Source organism: Morone saxatilis, unplaced genomic scaffold (assembly GCF_004916995.1).
Source record: "Morone saxatilis isolate NCDOM2014 unplaced genomic scaffold, NCSU_SB_2.0 Contig7, whole genome shotgun sequence".
Taxonomy (NCBI): Eukaryota; Metazoa; Chordata; class Actinopteri; family Moronidae; genus Morone; species Morone saxatilis.
In genome coordinates, this window is record NW_023340246.1 from 4,310,127 (window position 1) to 4,332,578 (window position 22,452).

A 22,452-nucleotide genomic window follows, 5' to 3' on the forward strand; every position below is an offset into this window, starting at 1 on the left:
AGGAAAGTTAGAAGGTAAGAATGCATTTATTTTTTACTGTGTGCAGTATTTTATAGTAACCATTAAAACACAGTTATGTTTTGATACAGAGCTCATTGTATTTCTCTGCTCATTGGGCAATCTCATCTGTTCAAACATTCACATACACACACACACATTTATATGCAATTTTATGTACGCGCATATGCACATATGGGAGATTGAGAGTACGCACATTTTGAGTTCAGTTGGCAGTAATGTGCCACTTCCTGTGAGTTAGCCAGGAGGGACGTTAGATTCTGGGCCAGTGCACCCTCGCAACTTCTGTTCTTTTGGTTTCCTTTCCCTCCTCTGCTCTCTGCTATGTTGTTACCCTGTGTTACATTATGTTACATGAACCTATCTTGTGTTATTTTGTGTGACACCACCCAGGGTTTGTGTATGTTTTGTTGTATTAAATTAGGATACGTGACAACTTACATAACCTTGTGTTGCATCATGTGGTGCTCTGCTCTGTCCGGCTGCTTGCCCTGCTCTGTCCTGTTCTCGTCTGTTCATCTGTGCTCCGTTGTGCTCAGCTGTTTGCACACAAGGCGACTAACTTCAGCCTGTGCTCTTTTGTTTAATTCACAAATACTACATACCAACCAAAGTCTGTTTTATGTGCTACACTACTGAGAAATATGCAAAAGGCAGAGGAGAGGTGCACATTGAACCAAAAAGGAGATCATAACATAGTGAGGAAAGGAAGGAAGGAAAAGGAAAACAGAAGAAAGAAAATAGAAAAGCCAAGGATGGAAAAGAAAAGAGGTGTAAAGCTGCAGGTCGATGTGAATCGATTCTCCCTCTGACAGCCGTCCTCAACATCGGATGCAAGACCTTCAGCCCCACACTTATCAATGTCGCCACTCACTCCCAATCTATCAATACCTCAATTATCAGATTGAATATCACTCTCCCCAGTGTGCTGGATGAGACTGAAAGCTATTCTTCATGCACATCTTTGTTGATTCACTCACAGTTCAGCTCCACTGCAAAGACCAAACAGCACAACGGGTCTGCAGGTAAACACAATCAGATATAAATCAGAAAACACAGAACCCTGGAGAGGAAATGCAGAAATGTGACAGTTTTGCTATAAACCGTTTTAGTGTATGATCAATAATCAGCACTGTAAAGTTAATTTACCTGTACTGTACTTAAATACACGTCTGCTACTTGTACTGTTTTGTATTTCAAATGTATGCTACTTTAAACTACTACACTACATTTCAGACTGTTGCATTTATTTAACAGCTTTAGTCAAGTTGCAGATTAAGATTTAAAAAACTATAATAAGCCTATAAAATATGATTCGTTGTTATACAGTAAATGAAACAGCCTAACAGAATATATTTACTGAAGGACTACTCAGACTTGAGTGCAGACTAACAGTGTACATCCATGCTAGCAGCTCTGTCAGGCTCCGCTCACGCACTGTGGAGCTTTTAGGTAGCTAAATACGAATGTCAGCATGCTAATATGCCCACACTGACAGTGCTAGAACACTGATGTTTAGCAGGAATAATGTTTACGGTGCTGACCATCGTGATGGTATCGTTAGGGTGTTATTGATGGTCCTTTAAAAACATCGCTCTATAGCACTACTAGTGGTCAGTAATGTTATATTTATGTCCCATGACAGGCCACTCTTCCTGCAAAATCAGTAGTACTAGTAGAGTAGTTGTGATATATTATAGTTTTTGCATTATTATAACTTATGCATTAATGTGTAAGCAACATTTTAATGTTGTAATTGGTCAAAGTGGAGCCAGCCTTAACTACTTTATATTTTTCTGGGTAGTTTATTTTATAACAACAAATGATATTTCATAGACTAATTATATTTTTTGGGATGAAGATCTTTAGCAGGAAAAACCTAGTAATTTGAGCTGTTCAATGTTACAAGTTCAATGTTTCCTACTGAATGTAGTGATGTTTAAGTAAGGAAGCATAAAATAGCAGTATTAAAGTCAATTTGAATTCAGTACTGTACTTGAGTACTTTCCACCACTGCAGAATAACAAAAACAGAAACCAATGTCGAATCAGCCAAGAAATACATGTAAGCTTAATCAGATGGAACATTTAAAACACTGCAGCCAAATCATATGAGATGCAACGTCGTGACAAGCTCTCCAAACACTGATGAGACAGAGCTCTAATAGTGTGTTTGCTACAATGACTAAGGACTGATATTTGAGGGAGAGGAGAGAGAGAGAGGCAGATTTTAGTGCTGAGTCACAGCAAGGCTGCTGCTGCAGCACCCTCCCCCACACAGAACCACACAGCCTGGCTGACTGGCTTTATCTCTCATCATGCCCTCTTTCTCTTCATACACACATTCACACACATATATATATATATATATACACACACACACACACACATACACACTCTGTATATGCCATGGAGTGTCTGCCATCTCTGCCTCTCCTCATCTATAGTGTCATACTTCTGTCTTTGTCGATCCTGTTCTTTCTGGATCTTTCACACCTCTTTTTTTAAGCCTATGCCTATTGTTTTTTTTTTTTCGCCCTGTCACTCTTTCGTAGCTCCCCCTGCCCCCTCCAGCCTCCCACCTTCCCTGTGAAGTTTAATTAAGAATGAAATCAGTCAGAGAGGGAGAAGGAGATCAGAGTGCTTGAGCTTGTCTGCTACAGGGTTGATAATGCTGCAGCTAATCTTCTCCTCCACTTGCTGTGTTTTGCTCTTTGACCGTGAGACGGGGCACCACTAAAGCCAAGCTCTCCATCCCCCCTGAGTTCCCCAGACACTGAACATGCACACATGCACACACTCTTCCCTGCAAATATCCCTCTGACTTCAAAGGCATCCTCTGAAAAGTTAGTCATTCTCTTTAATCTCTGCAAAAAGCGAGAACACAGCAAGCTTTAATGGATGAAAAGAAAGAGAGAAGTGAAAAAAGGACGAGTTGTTGAAGACTTCATTCTCTCAATGAGGGCGTTCAGGTTTTCCATACTCTTCTGAATAAAAAGCATCTTACCATCTTAAGGCATCACTATTATGTTCAAATGCTAAATGACAGTGACCAACTCAATCCCAGATCCACGAGCCAGAGAACTACGAACCAGTTTGAAGACTTCATCGAAACGTTCAATGTAGAGCTGCTCTGTGGAGGATAAAATGTGACAGATAAGCAGCAGCAGTGCCATGGGGATGTTTCCGGCAAAAGGCTGACAATGCCTGGTTCAGACTGCTGATAACCCAGTTAGACAAAAGATAATATTCATTTAAAATTCTCACAGTATTAATAGAATAGCATTTAAAATGGGATAACCTGAATCAAGTCTGAGTAACATTCTCTCACAAATCTGGTACTCTGAGAAAGACAAAAAGATGAATGTTTTTGGATGAATATGTTGAGTCATTGGAAGGCATATTCAATATAAGAAACAGCAGAACAAGCACATGATGTACAGAAGACAGGAACTTCATTTATTAACACCTATAAACTGTTAGTGAGATATTTGTTTGTGAACGCTGTTTTTTGTGATGAGAAGAGTAACGTTAAAAGGTTTTGACCTGATAAAGATCTAACTTAAATAACAGAGTGTAACATCTGCAACAACTGGACTTCATTGCACAATTAATTTCTTTGTTTGATTTGTGTTTTTGTCAATCAGTCCTTAAGTCATCTTGACTTAAAGAGCAGTTAGTTAGTCTGTTTTTCCGTGAAGATTTTTTGTGTCCATTAATGGTGCGAAACTCTCTTAAAGTCATTCTTACCCTAATAATAGAACTTTGTAGTATTCCCTTATTACTTGTAATTTGTGGAATAAAAAAGACAAAGCATACTGAATAAGATATTTTTTTAAAAACCCACAGCTGAACAACAAAATAATTCATATGATCTGGTTGATTTACTAATAAATGGCTATGGCGGGCTATCAAATTTCAATCATGAAATTTGGTACAAAAGTTCTCCAAAAGATGAATCCAAATGAATTGGCGATCCTCTTTCCTCCAGTGCCACCATGAGTTTGATATTTGTAGATTTAAGTCAAATACCTTACCATGAAATTGGTACTTAAATTCCTGTTCACCTCAGAGTGAGTTGCAGTAATTTTGGTCATCATCAGGTCAAATGTTTTATTAGTATTAGTAAAATTGTATCAGTCCATTTTGATTTACCAGTAAAATAATGACATTCCATTTCCATGAGCCTCAGCTGTATGTTTTGTTTAGTGCTAAATAATAAATGTTAGCATGCTAACACACTCGACTCAGATAGGGAGTTTGTTTAACATTCTACCTGCTACACATCAGCATGTTAGCATTGTCACTGTGAGCATGTTAGCATGCTGATTTTAGCATTTAGTTCAAGGCTGTGCCTAAGTACAGCCTCAGACAGCATGCCTGTAGACTCTTAATCTTGTTATCTAATTCCCTGAATGTGTAGAAAAGATCATCACTGTTAATCACTGTGACCATTTTTGTTCATCTTGTGGTTGCCACTTTTTCCACATCAAACATGTGAAAATGACATACAGACTGCCATTCACATTAGAGCCCTCTTTGATGAATGCGTGAGTCAATAAACCCCATCTGAGTACAGTTTTTCTTGTAGCAGTCATTTAAAGGACCAGTGCCAAGGATTTGGTGGCATCTAGTGGTGAAGTTGCAGATTGCAACCCTTTGAATACAGCTCAGCCTTCCAAGTTGGTAGGAAGAATAAGTGAATGTTAAAAACACCAAAGGCCCTACGTAGAGCCAGTGTGTGGTTTGTCTGTTCTGGGCTACTGTAGAAACATGGCCCCCCAAGAGGACCTTTAATGTCAAAGCCCGTCAAAAAAGTCACCCTATGATATTTATTCTCTATTTGGGCCCATTATACTAATGAAATAATAGTAAAATAAGTGCATGTGTTATTGTTATTATTGGACCAAGACCTGCCTCAGGGACCCTTAGAGGCCTGTGGACCTCAGTTTGAAAACCCCTACTACTCTAACCTGATCCTGCACAGACACTGCTGCCTGTCTTCAAACAGAACCACAATCCTTCACTTCCATCCATTCCTAATTTGGTTCGTTATCCTCCTGTAATATTGTTTTAGAGAAGAGTAAGTGAATGAGGGACCTGTAGATTCATTCTCCTCACTTTCTCCACGCACGCCAGACACACACACACACACACACATCCCAGCACACCTAGAACACAATACACACGTAAAACCCCCTCGCAGACATACGTGGAGTCACACTCACACACTCCCTCCTCCCCTTTCTTCTCCTCTGGCTCTCCTCTCCAAATGGATTTTTCATGCAGAGTTATCATTATCATTAATTTAGGAGACAGGTTCGCTTCAGAGCAATTGAAGAGACATTTGTTACAGTGCCAAGCAGAGGCAGCGGCTGGAGGAGAGCAGCGGGGGGACATTCCCACGCTGCTGAGGCCATGGACAATTCAGTGCAGACGTGCTGAGAAAACATCAATCAGTCTATTTCTGTAAGTTCGTTTCAGGAATTGATCAGAAATACAAACCTCCAGTTGTAACCCATGTGGTTAGGCTTTGACATCTTCTATATGAAGGGATTTTTTAAGACCATGAGAAAGCAAAAAACATACATTCATAGACGCACACCTACCCATTTTTCTATGATATGTTACATAGGTTTCTGTGTAAATGCCAGTGTTGAAAGATGGTTGAAACAATATTTGTCGGCTGAGTGACAGATCCGCCTTCCGTCTTTTTCTTCTGAATATCAGAGAAAATGTGAAGAATGACAATTTTTGCTGATGTGCAGAAACTGATGAAAACCCCATTGAGACAGTCAAAACAACAAGCAGAGCCTTAAAGGATAAGGCTGGTGATATTCTATATTGTTGTTATTGTCAAATTCCCCATCAAAAGAGCAAAAGTAATAGTGTGACAGCCCATTTCTCAATTCTGTCTGACCTCCCTACCCTCTCTGTGGTTCTCAGTTCTCAACACATTGGTTCCTAAAGGACTGGCATATGAATTTTTAAAATAAGGCTCAGTCATTTCCTGAGACAGCTGGGCACTGTAGTTGTTAGCAAACATTAGTCAAACTCATTGTCACTCATTGATGTTTTATATTATTTATAGTTTTTGGACAACAATGGCGCTCTATGACACACAGGAATAAGACATATCAGGTTGGAAACACACACAATACTTTTTTGTGGGATCAACTCATTGTTCATTTTCTTGCCGTGGGATTTGTTGATAGTAAGAAATCAATGTCACAAACCTCGTTGTTTAAAACATCTCCTCGTGGAAGAATGTGCACTACACAACAGGCCTTTAAGTATTTTTAAATACTTTTATCTTACTGTCAAACTGAGAAAAGAACAAGGACGTATTTTTCTGTGTTGTTACAGAAGCTACAGTGATGATACAGCAAAGTACCACACACAGCTGGAGACCCACAAGCCTGAAGAATTCCTCAAGGTCATGAGACTGGAATACAGTTGCCTCCAGTCTTCAAGTTATGTGCTTACTTCTGAAAGTAAGAAATCACTAACTGGCTCTTTGGTTACCACCACAGGGGTCCTAGGGGAAAAAGAGCTACTGGACCCCTATTTACTCCCAGTATGTAGTTTTTCTATGCAGGAAAACTGCATGCCTCCATATTTGTTATGTGATGATTTGATTAAACACATCATTTCCTGTAGGCACATACACCATGTAAGCACAGTATCAACTGAAATAATGGTCTTAAGACTAAAGCAGAATTTGACATACCCTCTTCAAGAGCAGATTCAAGTTTCAAAACAGGAGCCACCACTTTATTTTATCGGTTTATGTCATGTTATAGCGGTGCATCTCTCCATACCCCCAAACAAAGACAACACAATGAATTGGATGACCACAAACTAATTACCCCACAGGGGCTTTACCACAGGCAGGAAGTCAGATTGCTTTGATTTTAGTGAAGAAGCTCAAAATCCCAGTTAATACTGAATAGGAGACTAACTTTATTAACAGTGACAGTGCAAGAGTAGTTTTAATGGAACCTTTCCAAGATGTATGCTGGTGCTATAATGCATTCACACCTATTAGGCTGCAAAAGCTCAAACAAATACTCTGTGTGGGGGTTATGTGGTGAGAATGAGATGCCTCAAACCACGATGATCCTGCATAAACCAGCAGGTCTGTATTCTAAAAACTGATCATCATGAATAATGCATATGGACTATTGAATCTAGCATATATCCAGCTTTCCTGTGGTTGGATATAAAACATACAACCGTAACATTTCAAAACATCTAAAATATTCAGTTGCATCCTGTGCAGCTGCCCAAAGACTTTTGAAGTATCTCTCTCTCTCTCTCTCTATCTATCTATCTATCTCTGACAGATATCTATTAAAAGCTGCTGCTGACGTCAAAAGTGTCCGCCATCTTTGACGAGAGCTGCACTGCTTTCTCCCCCGTTGAAGAAGCAGTGAGGAGGACTCAGCCCTTGCAGCATCCCAGTCATATACAGAGAGAGGCTGCTATCGGTTGGCTGTTGATATACGCAGACATTTCCTGCCATACTGACTGCGGGGCACCGACAACAGGCACAGGTAAGACCGAGGACATTTCCTACTAGATTTATTTTTTTTACCACATTTATATATCTGTGAGCGGGTTGCTTTTGGTGCATTGAAGCAGCAGATGTTTGTTATTCGGGAAACGTGAGCCAGTCTGAATGATGTTATATGCATTCTATGCGTTTATGTGGCATTTTAGTTGAGAATAGGGTGGATCATTTGCATTGTTAGTGGGAAGAGAGGGGCGAAGGAGGGAATGGAGGAAGGGAAGAAGGCAAGGGAGGCAATGCGTGACCTCCCGGGTGATAAATCTCCAACGCGCAGTGGATTGCTGAGAGGATGGCTGCGGTGCGCTATAATGCGCACAGTCAATGTGGGCGTTTTTCAGTGTTTCAGCACCTTGGACAGCGGCAGAGGAGGAAGAGCACACCGAGGTGGTGAAATGAATGTCAGAGCAGGTCGATGTGGTGCCCAACGCCGCACTGTAACAACAAAACAAAAAGAGATGCGGGGTTGTTTCTGAGCCTTTGGAGAGGGGTTGTTTTCTGTAAAAAAAATAAAAATAAAAAAATAAATCAGTGTGACTGAATCAGGGACTGCGAGCCTCAAAGCCGATGGAGGCAGCAGGTAGAGTGCTGGTGTCGCAGCAAGATGGTGAATCATGAATCAGTCTCTCGCACTCATGTCAGAGAAGCAAAACAAAAACAGCACCGCGCTGATTCGAAAAGAGGAGTCTGGGTGATTGCGGCGGATGATGTGGAGAATGTCATGTGTAGTAAACTGCGCCATGGTGGAGTCGGTTAGAGAATAAACAGTAGGGGGGGGGGCATCATCCAGATCTATGAATGCGCTCGCTTATATTTAGGCGTTTTTTTTCTTTTTACAAGGTGTCTTTGCCTCACAAGCGGCCAAATCCGCACCACGTTTACGTGACCGAGGCATGAAAGAAGCCCTGCTGGTGTAACACACGTGTGGGTGGGTGGGGGGCTTCAGGCGAGAAATGTGGGAGAAGAAAGCCGGGGAGGACCGCGGTGAAACCCGCACTATGACACCCAGCCCCCCTCCCTCCTCCTCCTCCTCCTCCTCCACCTCCTCTTCCTCCCCCTCAGGATCCCATCCATCCAGCCAACCGTCCTGATATTGAGGCAACGCACATCGCTGTCAATGAGCCCCGCACGCGCTGTCCGTTCATCACGCGTGGCGCACAATGGCTGGGCGCTAAAATTGGTACTCGAGCGCTCCACATGCGCAAGTGTGCACCCGTTTGGAGTGCTGCATGTATAGTGCAGAGTATTAGGCTACATACACACTACATATAAAGCTATGTTTAGGTGGTATTGCTTCCAAATGGGACCTTATTAGCTCTGTTTCAGAGGCACGCAGCAGTCCAGACTGGTTCTCCATGCGTGACTCTCTGCGGGTCATTTGTTGTGTTAGGTGTTAATTCATAATCCAAACTGAAATAAACCGTCTGCTGGAAAACTGGATTTGTGCAAGTGTGGACGTTTTGGTGAGACAGATGTCTGGATTGTGTGTGGTGAATTGACGCCCCTGTGCTGCCTGTCACGCACAGCGCGCAATGCCGTGGCTGCTGTGAGAGGATGTCTCGTGATGCAGAAATAGAGACATGATTGTTGGCCATCCTGAGGTTTGACGATGCGGCAGATTAGATATTGAAGTCGTATCGATCTCTGGCGCACCTGGAATTATTTTGTGTGAGCACATGGAGCGGTAGGCTGGTTGATAGCCACTGACTGACGCTGTCACTGGAGGGTTGATTGAATGTTTGTCACATCACTGGAGACCATGCAGTGAGCACCGTGACAGGAGAAATACATTTACCAACAGATGTCTTCAAATCACATTCTTTTAGTGGGTTTGTGGTGATTTTTAATGACCTTAAAATAACAGTTTAAGTCAGAAGTAAAGAAATAGGATTTGTAAAGGAGGAACAGCCTCCAGGCTTTGGACACTGGCAGATGTGTGTCCATGACAATGGCAGATTATAGCCTGCAGTATATAAAGAGCACAGTAAAGCCCCCAAGGATGCTCCAGTTGCCATGACCGCTATACCATATCGCGTTATGCGGCTTGCACTGTTTGGACTGCAGAGAGGGAGAGAGACAGACAGGGAGGGGGTGGGAGGGGGTGTCAGGCCTATACTGCACACAATGCGAATGGGCCTGCTCTCTAGATAAATGGTGACTCACAACACTATCACCATCCACTGATTGTTTCTCAGAAACACCCTGGCCGTTGTTCATTCACATGGGTGCTTTCACGCCCGGCTGTGTTGCACAGTTCTGAAATAGAGCTAAAGCCTCTGTGATCGATGCTGGTGAATACTGAACCGGCTGGCTGGCTGCGCATTGCGTGTTTTGGAGCAGGTACAGATCTTATTTGTTTCTATATATATATGTGGCTCTTTTAGCCTAAAGTTTCAAGTGATAATTAAGCCATAATTATGTAAAAAGCCTGAGAAGTGCAGACCAGCATCCTTTTTTGTGGTTTGAAAGGTCCTTTACAGGCCCAAACCTCAAGTCTACCCACGCACAAGCAACTATACCTCATTACAGCCACAGACTGTAAACCCTCTCACATTAGTCTTACTGATGAGACTGTCACATGCAACGTTCTAAGTCAGACCTTCTGTAACTAGTCTGAGGGATTCCTCTAGCTGTTTCTCTAAAATGGAATGATCTGATCAAAATGTGAAGGAAACTGCTTTTGGCCAGATGCTAATCTATAATCTTAGTAGGCCTTCGATTATCAGAAACCTTTAGCACTGGTTCATCTTTCACTCTAGCAGTGATGTAGTGGTCACATACTGACTGACAACCCGGCAGGGCCAGTTGCAGAATCACAAACAGCCATTTACATTAGAGCTGGAGACAGAAAAGGAGAGTACCTGCTTGACATAGAGAAAGACATGCATCCATAGTTCTTTGCCCAAGGGCATTTTTTATGTGCCCTTGAGCAAAGAACTAGACCACTGCCTCTCTCTCTCTTTTATAACCTACTCTGGATTGGGAGTGTGAACTAAATGCCTACTGCGGTAGTTTATCGCTGTCACAGTGCAGTTCAGGTTTTAGCTGCATGACAAACAAAATCATCCTCATGGATTCAGCAGAGCTTGTTCTGCTGCTGTCGCATTGGCAACTCTATCCCGAATAATACCCTGTGGTGGTCAAGCATGCTGTTCTTTCTCGCTTTTTTTTCTGAACAGTGATGCCCAGTCTTGGTTCATAGTCCAGACCACGAGGGGAAACGGCTATTCCGTCTGAGCAGGGACTGTGTTTGCTTTCTTGGGGAGATCAGTTCTTTCTCAGGATATTTTTTTTTCCGGTGCAAAGTCACGGTCTCCTGGAAAATCTTCATCAAGACTTAAGTGTATGTTCCTTTGTTTTTGACTTTTGCTAGGTGGTAAGCACATCACAAAGTCTCCCACATAGCTTTAGTCTTGCAAAGAATTATGGTTTTCAGCCTCTGATATTTGCACTTCAGCTGTGTAATATACTATTATAACAGAGTTTAAAACGTATAAGGGGCATTTTAAATAGAGCAAGAAAACTTGTAAAATCAGTGACAGAAACGATGACATATGATATAAATCTAGTGACTACAGACTAATGAAGTTAATGAAACACTGCATTTCTTAAAGGAATAGTTAAGACCTTATTGGCATTCTTGCTAAGAGTAAGATGAGAAGACTGATGCCACATCTGGCTGTTAAACAGCCAGCAGCGGATTAGCTTAGCTTAGCATAAGGACTGGATACAGTGAGAAACTAGCCTGTCTCTGTCCAAAGCACAAACCTGATGTGATTTTATGGGAGTTATAACCCACAATATCACACAGCATAACACCTTGTTACACCACAATGTGTCATTTTACACTTTTAGGAGCAGGTCGTTTTTTACGTGTGGACAGAGTCCAGATTCTCCTCTTAGTCTCGGCAAGAAAGCGAATAAGCATATTTCATAAAATGTTGAACTATTCCTGTAAGCGAAACAGGAAAGAAGAGCACTGACTTAGAAGAAGAACAGTATCCAGTCTGAAGTAAGTGGAAGAAAAAGGCAAAGAGTGTTTATTTCTTCCAAGTGAGTGTGAGGTATATGAGAGAAAATGGCAAGTCAGGGTTAAAGGCAGGGATTTGGCTTTTTTGTGTCTAGTCAGGCCTCGTGGGATAACCTCTCACTTTTTCAGAGACACAGAACAAAACACAGAAAACAAGATGGCTGCTCCCGAGGCCTCAAACCTGTGGTGAAGCATAGAGGATGATTGTTCACCAAACCATATCATACAGTTTTTTTGGTTAGATTAACTTTCACTATGATATTAGTTTTCATGAGACATAGACAAATAGTTTTGGGTTTTATTCACATTCAGATGTTCTTCTTTTATTTGTTTCTAAAACTTGCCAGGTGGATAGAATTGTCTTATTGCATTATGTCGGGTAGTTAAATGGTTATTAATGGAGATAGGTCGCAGATAGGAGCTCCATACTTGTCAAGCCTGCTCTCAGTGCTCACACAAAAGCATCACTTTTCTAAATTTAGTTTTATTTATCTTACCTCAGTTGTACCCTCTAACAGAAGTGATGTGACAACTATTATCTGAAGCGTTGCTATTCTTTTTGAAGCTTTCCTGGAACAGAACATCTAAAACAATCCTTCATCTTTGTACCTTTTAAAGCCACATTTATGAGACAGTCATCTGCGAGGCCGATCCACTGTGCTGTCAGACGCTGTCATCATTCTGCCATCTGTACTTACTCCTGCTCTCACAGGGTTTAGATTATTATTCTTTTGATTAATGAAAGGAATTTAGGGAGGGAAAGTGAAAGTGATTAGAAGGAGAGGGAATGAGATGGAGAGAGAAAATGGAAATGTGGAGAGTATAAATATGAGCAAGAGAAATTGCCAAAGTGAATGATTTCCAGGTTGAATCATTAAAAGAAATATTGTGAATGCTTTCTATGTGAGGACATTGCATAAATGTCTTTAATACATATACTATCCAGAATATTGGAGGTAAATTCTGGATGATAGAAATCAGAAGTACCTTTACTATTGTATGTCCAGTTATAAGCTGAGTCTCATATTTTACTATGGCAAGTTGATATTTTGGAGTTCAGTTGCTTTGTATGTGTGCGTGTGTAGGATATGATTCCGACTGCTTCTGTTTCACATTGATCTGTAGCTACAAACATATCACTTTCACCACAGCATTAGCCATAGCTTTAGCGGTATTCTACTGTAAACCATCTCTACATGACTTCCATTTACAGAATAAAAGCATGTATAGACTGCTTATCCCTGCATCAGTGAACCATAAAGTCACCAATTAATCTGCTCGGATCAACATGAATACGCCCTCCGCCCTCTACATTACGTGGCATTGTGTGCTCAGGTGCAGGGACAGTACGACTGTATCAGTCCTCTGCAAACATGACACTGTGTGTAGTGTGGACACGGTTTTCATTCAAGGCTGAAGGCTGGAGTGTTATGTGGTGTTTTTCAGGTGATATTGTTGCCGTAGGACTCTCTGTTGGGTTGTGTAATTTATGATGCTGCAGTGCAGCTGACCAAGGTTGTTGGCGCAGGTTAGCCTCTGCAATGCTTTTGTATGCCTTAAACAGCTGTATGTGTAGGATAGAGGGCATACACAGGGTATTTGACTGATTGTTTTATCTGATTTTAACTTGCCAACTGCATTACAGTACGAAGACTGCATGCATAACAGGTCATAATGGCACGGCATGGTGTAATGTATTATGTATTCTGCATCTGGTTTGACTTTGTGTTGGCTTGTAATGAATTCGTTTTCAGCTTCACAGTCAGTATAGTCACACTATACAGATCCAGTCACTTTTCTCATATTTTATGTTTTAGTGCATTTTATCAGTTACCGCTTAGAGTTCCTCCATAATGTACTGGCATTAATGTACATTCACAACATATAAAATGTCTTAAAGTGCCTTATGAGCAATGTAGAGTATCAGTATTATTGATTCTTTTAGACTGACCTCCACACTGCTCCCTGCAGAATTTATTGTAGGCATACTTCACATTGGACTCAAATTGTGATGGACCAAACAATTGTTCAATTGTGAGCTGCCCTGCAGTCTGTTCCAGAACAACCTTTTGTTGTTTTTACACATTGATATATTTGACTGCATATACATGTGGTACTCCATATAACATGTTAAATAAACATAGAAGACATTCACAAATGTTTTTCAGTGGCTCAAAGAGATAAAGTTGAAATTTTATATTTTTCTTATGAGTGCATTCTGTCAGAAGGTATTTTTCGTCCTCTGGGTGCATCTAATTGCTTTTTAATGTTTTTGTTTTTATGACCTCAAATATTTAACAGGCTCTTATGTGACACTCAAGTGGCCTGGCTATTTGGGCCCATGACCATGAATGAAAGCCCTGAATGTATCCTGTTGGACTGTGAAATAAACCTCTGGGGATTACTGATTGGAATTCTTTCGTCTCGTGTCATAATCCCCAACTGTACAAATATGCTCTATGCCAACAAGCTGTGACCAAAGGACTAATGAAAGACATCAATATTGATTAGGGCATAACAGTTTGATGGTTTGTTACTGCAGTGTCGCTAAGACATCAGGGATTCTGCCTCTGCTCTCTGCAGCTGGCTTGAGCGTTTCCTGCCTGGGATTCCATCAAAATTGCAGATATAAAAAGGACATCTGCTGTATTTTTCACCCAGAGAGCCCTCGCATCTCCCCGCCCTGACGTTTATTGCGTCGTAAAACACGAGAGCTTGTGCTTCTAATTCAAAACAGGTTGCCGAGGCCTGCACAGAAATTGCTTGGTTGATTGTCTGTCATATGTTCATCTGCACCGCCATCCCCTCCAACCCAGGATCCCCCCACCGCCCACCCCGTCTGAACCCAATCCCACTTTTTTTTTCTTTTAGCTTTACTGCCAACATCAGCCCATGAGCGCCCCTCCCTGCCATGTTTTGCTTGTCAAATGTCACATCTCCACTGCCCTCTGGCAGCCAAAACGTCATCTGTAATAAATGTGGCTCTTGGGTACTCCCATGGGTGGGTAAATGATGCAGCCTGGACCCCTTTCACCCACGGAGATCACAGAGGTGACTGTGAGCATGGGACTGAAGGGCGTTGGTGGTACGCTGTGCATACTGAATTATGGCCTTATTTTCTATTTCACCCTTGTGTGTGTGTACTTTCTGTTCTTCTCATCTTCCTACAGAAGCTTAAAATAAACACCTCAGTCTGCACCACTGAGATCTACTTGTCTTGTCTCCTCGTCTATTGTACCTTCTGCTGTGCTCCGCACTTGTTTCCAAGGAGCAGGGAGCTGGCTGATAAGGAGCCACACAGCTCAGGACTAATAAGGAGAGGGATGCGGGGGTGGTCAGCCTTAAATCACCAGGCTTGCCCTTGTCTTCGCCCTCAGTCTATCTGGTCTCTATTAGCGAATGAAGCAGTGACGCCACCTTTAAGAGACAATAAATAGAACGATTGCATCGCTTTCACTTCGGTGCTGCATAATAATGGGTGAACTCTAGAGCAGTTTCTACGTTAACATACACACAGGTCATCATGTGGCTATCCCTCAAGCTGTTTAGAGTGAGTGGTCACTCTGGAAGAATAGAGTTTATTAGAGTGGGTGTGTGTCACTGGAATACCAAATGAGTAACTTTCCATCAGTGAGGAGTTCTGTCATTTGGCCATAACACTTCCAGGAAGCAGTAAACTGTTACTTCTGGCATCCCAGAACCACACTCCCTTTCTATAATGATGATACACTAATAAAACTACAGAGCAATCGGCCTGCAACTGTTTCTTTAGCCACAATATACTGTACCAACAGTCATTTACCACACTGCTTTACCACAACTCTCTAGCTCAGTAAACTGCCATGGGCATGGATAAGTTACTTCTAATATGATTTATGTTATGTGTTGTATAACATGCCTTGTAGGATACTATGAACCGATTATGTCTGAATGTTTGTATCTCCATACACAGAACACAGTATGTGCGGCCCTCACCTACGCAGTGATTATTGTCTTCATCATACAGTAGGGAATTTATCCATACACATCTCTATATTCTAAAGCTGTCTCTCTAGAATCCTCAAAAACAGAAATCACTAATAAAACATTACGTTTACGTTCTGTGTGAAAACAGACATGACAACATGATTTTATCATGCTATAGGCAAGGATTGACGATTATTATTATATTATCAGCCTGTATGAGCAATAATCATCAGTCTAATACTGTCTGTTTAGCATTATTTCTAGACAGCATATTTCGAAAAATTAGTCTGACCACATAGCAGCTATTATTTTTCTCATTCACTATAACTCAGATATGCGGACCGAGCTATTTCATTTTAAATGGCTGCTGGTCTTTCTAGGGATGGAACTAATGCAACGCAACTTTCTCAATTAACCCATGAATCGTTTGGTCAGTAAAATGTGAAAAAAAAGTATAAAAATGTCTGTTACAATTTCCTGAAGCTTGAGTTGACATATTCATATTGCTTGTTTTGTCCGACCAACAGTCCAAAATCAAGATATTTAGTTTTAATATCATAGTGGACAAAGAAAACCAACAAAATCTCACCCTTGGAGAAGCTTGAACAGGTGAATTTTGGGCATTTGTATTTGAGAGTCTACTGCCATGCTAACAGCTCTCTGAGGCTGTACTTTTAACTAAAGGCTAACAGTAGCATGCTAACATGCTCACAGTGGCACCAGCAGCTTTAATATTTACCATGTTTACCATTTAGTTTAGCGTGTTCACATTTGCTAACATTCAGAAGGACATTTCTCTTGTTAGTGAGCCATGTTGCTGGTGTGGCTAAAAATGAAAACAATTCAAAATAGTTTTTGACAAATTTTCTGTTGGATGACTAGACTAATGGCTTCACCACTAGCTGTAGATTTGAATATCTGATGACCCGTGTAGCTCTTCTTAAGGCCACAGTGGAGAGGCATGCGCCTCACCTGCTGTGTTACCCTTTGTCTGAAGCAGGTGGCCTATACTGTTATGATCCTCCACCTCCTGCTCTTCAGCCATGTGTTTCTGAGATGTGAATGGTTACAGCTGGGCCAGATGAATAAGTGATGTGGTCTTGGACTTCTCAGGTCAATAATGCATGACATTCTTTGTAGAGCCGGCCACTGGGATGTCGCTGCTGCACTTAATGCTAGCTCCTCTGTGGAGAGAGAGCTCCAGCTGTAGTGACATTTGGGCTTGTTGTGTAATGTTACCTCACTGCTGTTATTATTCAGGCTAGCCGCGGTTCCTGGAAGGGAAGTGTCATCTTATCGCCATGGTTGTAATGTGTTAAAACCTCCAAACGAGAAGGGCAGAGAAAGCATTTTAGGGTACAGTGTTATTGTCCTTTTGAGCCTCAGAATGGTTGTTGTGGACTTGTTAGCAGCATTACCTATGATTTTACATTTACTGTCTCATGTGTAGCCAAATGACAATTCAACTATGTTAGTTTAAAAAAGAAATGCCCATTCCATCCATTTCACTTCAGTGCTTTAGTCACTGCAGTCTTCTGTAAGGAGCGATAACAGCCGCACCAAGTGAAGAGCTGTAGTAACCTTCACAATTGAGGTGTTTTACGTAACAAGATTTATTTTTACAAGGGCAATTCTCATCAATCTCTCATCTGTTGCTGTGCTACAGTAAAACGACAAACTACCAAGCCTGAAGATAACCTTTAAATCCAGTTGTTATTGAATAAATGCAGTGTTAACGCAGCACTGCTTGTCTGAATTTGTGCATATCATCCACAATGGAGCAGAACATTCTTTTTCTTCTTTTTCAGTCACACTCGAGTGATGTCTCGCAATTATTTAATGTGTCCTGAAACATTCATCAGACATTTCGACCCAATATTTCCGTCAAAGATTTTTCATTCAGAGAGACAAAGAGAATGTTGGATGCATGGGACAGAGAGGGAGCGTCTGAAACCTGAACTGGAAAGCAAACAAAATGGCAGCCAACACACACACACACTTAGAGAAAGAGAAGAGAGAGACACACTCAGACACAACTCGATGTGCATGAAACAGTGAAAAACAAAGATTTATTGTCTCTCCACATCAAAGCTCTGCATTATCTTACCTTCATGGTCATTTTCATATTGATAAGTCTATCTGACAACCTTCAAATATGTGTACAGTAAGTATTCAGATAAAAATAAGATTTAAAAAGGACTACTATTAATACCACAACATTTACAGAAGTGGCCTCAGTCAGATTTTGCAGTACATTGCATTTTAAAAATGGAAAGAAGGAATCTTTTTCAGCATTATATGACATGACTTGTACTGAACCTAGATGACATAGTATACTACAGTAAAGTATTTGTGACGTGAAATTCAGTCCAATACTTCCGGTCCAGTCCATGTTCTCTTTGTCTATCAAGTAAAAAGGAAAGACGAGAGAGAAACTGAAGGACAGAGGAGAGAAGAGATATTAAAAAAGAGAGGAGGAAAATAAATGAGAAAGTGTTATGGTGGAGCGGTTGGTGGGGGCTTGTAATCTCCTCCAGGTAGAATGTGATTGGACAGGGTATGAAATATACCGTCCTCCGGGGTGGAATACGTGGGCAATGGAAATAAGGGCATGTTCACATCTTTCGTTATCGTTCCTGTGGTGATTACACTGAGGTGTCACTCTTACGATAGTTAATACATGATTGATGGATGGAAGGATAGAGAGCTAGCTGTTCTATTGAGCAGCCATGGAGTTATTTCCTGCTACAGAGAGTGTTGTACATAAATGCAGGTATTTAGCCTTGTTTTATTGCTCATGCGATTATTCCAAATACTGTTGATGAATGTGCACTGTCTGGACTTACTCCAATAATTGCCTTGAAACCTGTGATAACTGCCATCCTAGTGATGTATCACATTTTACAGCGTCTTTTCTAGTGTCATAAATTAAATCACGCCACCAAACCACAAACCTCGCTATGCCGCAGCGCTTGGCAATGTGGATGCAATACAGTGTGTGTATATGCCTGCATACACAGTACGTAGATGACTTTATGTGTTCAGTGCATCGTGTTACAGCCTAGTTGTGTAATTTTAATAACTGAGAGGTTGATTTTTGCACTTTGAGCTTTCCTGTTCTTGTGACTTGGGGTCAAAAGGTTGCAATAGTTACTATTTCCTGCCATAAATGTCAGCATCAGTAGGTTGAAAAAGTGATGGAAACATATGGGCAAAGGACGTGTGGGTGTGTCAACACACAGTGGCAAACACAAAGATGGATATGGTCGAATTAACAAGATAGAGATGATAGTTGTTGATTCCCTACACCTTTCCCCCAAGTCATGTGTGTTACTAAATGGAATCAAGGGCATTTTGAGCCACCTGCGTGGCAGATGTTTGGTGGAAGTGAAGGAGTTACTTAGTGTTCATTAGCTAAAGAATTCAGTAATAGCATTCTTTATACTGACAGATGGAAAGCAATATGCAATACATTAGTCTGTAAAGGTCAGGGATTACACATAACAGGATTACTGTAGTCTGATTACAAGATATAGTGATTACTATTGCTGATAAAATTGAGTTATCTAGTTTCATAATTAAAGCACTTACTAATTTTAATCAGCAATGTGTATGATTCCATAAACTTAGATAGGTTGGTTACTTGTTAGATTCATGTAGAGTGTGCATGCATGGGACTATGATTATTTTTTTATGTAAAAGCATATTACATTGTAAGAACAGCTGGACTGACACTATGATTAATATTGTATGTGTAAACTTCAGGTACTTCTCAAAACAGCACAGATAAACTTCCAAATTCCATATTTCTGGTTTGTCTGGTCATGAATTTATTTCCCCCCATGTTATTACCGAAACTGCTGACAGCCTTTCGATGATTAGTTAAAAATTAAGAAGTGTCTCTCAAGTGGGTTGGCCAACATTTAATCAAACAGTAAGATCCAGAAAAATTAGTGTCCTTTAGGGGGAGCATTTCATGGATGACAGGGCAGCCTGCTAGTTAGAGATACTGTAACTGAAAGGTCATCAGTTTGATCTTTGTAATGGTATCTCTCAAAGGCATTTAACTCTACTGCAACTGTATGAATACACTGTTACTTATATTGCTGTATGGTTCCAGAGATAAACAACATCACACTAGTTGGTCTGGACAAAAAGTCACAATTGGTACAACCCCCTAATTTCTTACCTTTTGGGTGTTGATCAGCCTGAATTGATGAGCTCTGATGACAAACAACAAACAAAACAAAATTAAATCTTGGTTTGTTTTAATATACACCAGTTTGTGGGGCAGTAGACTTGCACACAGAGCTCCATGTCAGGGTATAAATGTTAAATAAACACATTTACTAGAGAACACAATTTCTACAATTTTAGATCCGTGCAGCACAAGTTGCTATAGGCATCTGAAGTGGACAAAATCAAAATACACCCTCACACATTTTTTTTAGTTTCTTGCTTTGCTTTTATGCATTTATTTATATTCAGAATACAGCAACATCAACAATACATATTTAAACCAAAGACATATTGACAGACATGTTATCACATGACTCTACTGATTTAAAAATGTAGCTAATCATAAACAAAAGCCAGTATTTGTGAAAAACTATTCCTAACTCAAGGTTCACTTACTTAGCTTTTTCCTCCAGAGCAGAGCTGCTGAAGCAGGCAGTGCTGAGGGCAGCTAAGATGCTAAAATGTGAAGCTTGTAATTGAGACGTAAAATAAAAGGTCAGTGTGGCCCGTTAAAACTTAATTGCCTGAATTTGGTTACGTAACTAGACAGGCAGGGGATGAGGCCTTCTCCTCCTTCAGCGGGTCGTTCTGAAGATCTGACTCGATTCAGACATTAAGCATTGCACTGCACAGTCCGGTTGGAGGTTTATGTAACCCAACATGGCCGCCGATGCTGTAAAGTGATGCAGGACAGGGAGGGGAAGGGAGCGAGGGAGACAAATCAGAGACATCAGAGCAGAGGAGAGATGGAAAAAAGACGATGCATAAATATCACCGATTCAAAGTGCACATTTAATCTGTAAAATAGTGGAAGGATCTTTGAGTATGTCAGCAGTTAGTAAACTGGCCTCTGAATGAATGCTATATGAGCCTGTAAACGGTGCACTTAATCATTGTGATGCAGCTGTTGATATGAGGATATAGTCATGACTGAATCCATCTGCAGAGATGAATGCAGATGAATCTATATACCGCCTAGGGAGGTTTTAATGAGTCAGACCTTGACGTGCGGTGACATTGCCTTGGCAGTAAAAAATGTCTTCATATACTGTGTATGTCGCCAGCAGATGTTGTTGTGAACATCTCTGGACACATGAGTGGGTGAAGCAAACACAGAGGGTACAGCAGGGACCTCTGAGGCAGAATATCAACCAGACTGTTCACTAACTCACCAACATGAGACATGTACAGGTGGGACGAAGCCGTCTGTCCAAGATGAGGCACAGACTCACTGCTGTTTTGAGTTTAACCTGGCATCTTGCTTTGGTGTTAGGATTTCGACTGTTTTTGGAGTGGAGAGTGGAGAAGTTACAGTTTTATTGAGGTCTGACTGAAGGAACATATTGTATGAGGTTAGTGTTTTGTATCGGAAGAAATAGTGGCCGTATGAATATAATTAAACATTTATCAGAATCAGAATCAGAAATACTTTAATAATCCCAGGGGGAAATTATTTCATTTCATTTACTCTAGAAAGTCAGTCAGGTAGATTTTCTTTAATTAAGTCTTGTACAGCGTATCATGAATTCATCTTTCAAGGGTTGCAAATGGACTAGGTGGTCTGTTTAGTGTATTGTTTCTCTGTTTTTGCAAGAAATGTATTTACCTTACTACCAATTACCTTAATCAATACACAGAAATAGGCTGAGCAGATTTGTATCTTTTGGAGTACACTTTGCACAATTACATTAAGATTTGCGAGTAGAGTCTGAACCTGGGTGTCTGCAATAGTGAGCCAACATATTTTCTTCTGTGCTATCTGTCTGAACTTTGCTTGAAAACAGCAGTACTAGCTAGAGCAAAAGCCAAAATAACCTAAATCCATTGTAGATGCAGTTTGTTGATTTCAGTGGAATAGGTGCTGCTAGTTGTAATTCCGTCACTTGATTCAATGTTAATATTAAAAAATATCACTTAACAAAGCTTTTCTATACATACACAGTCTTTTTGTTTCCTGTAAGATATATATAAAAAATATTTCAACCCAACAGCCAACGATTCATTGTCATTCCCCCTGGGCAAAATTATCGTAGCAGGATTACCACTTAGCCAGATAACTAAGAAAAGGAATTATATTTGATTCTTAAGGGGTTTAAACAATTTGGTTTCTAATGTTTAAGGATGTCTTGTAGCCATATCCACTGATAATCACAAACTCATCTGACACATGACAAGTTGTTTCATGATCATCTTTAGAGTTAGCTCCTAGTAAGCCTACATCTTGAGATGCCCAGCAGTTTGGCTTGTGATACTAGCATCTCATGACCTACAGAGGGGAGGAAAGGATCACAGCTACAGGGCTAACAGGCTGTTTATGTCTCTCTGTGGCTAATCCTCCAAAATCCAAGTCAACCCTGTCTGAGACTGGCATTCCTCTGCAAACATCAGTTGCCTGCTCCCTTGCCATTCATTCCCTAACAAACAAACACTGCTGCTTCAGCGGCTTCTTAATCCTCCATTATATAGCCTGCAACAGTAAACACAGAGTTGGGAAACAGAAGCTCCCAATTTGCTACCTCTTGGTCTTATTTTTTTCATTTTATGACTTTTATGACCAATTTCATTTGGCCTATTTCTACCTTCAGCTTTTAGCTGCTGCTGTTTTCCAGAGCGACTTAGAGCCAGTGGGT

The 22,452-nt window shown here is 40.9% G+C and overlaps 1 protein-coding gene across 1 annotated transcript in view; it reads left to right on the forward strand.

The window, feature by feature from the left end:
• Positions 1-7,396: 7,396 nt before the first annotated feature.
• Positions 7,397-22,452, forward strand: part of snap25a (synaptosome associated protein 25a) — a 34,942-nt gene continuing 19,886 nt past the window's right edge. Inside the window, exon 1 of the mRNA XM_035678086.1 lies at positions 7,397-7,573. The gene's annotated coding sequence lies outside the window, so the exon portion shown is untranslated. The remainder of the gene's footprint in view (positions 7,574-22,452) is intronic.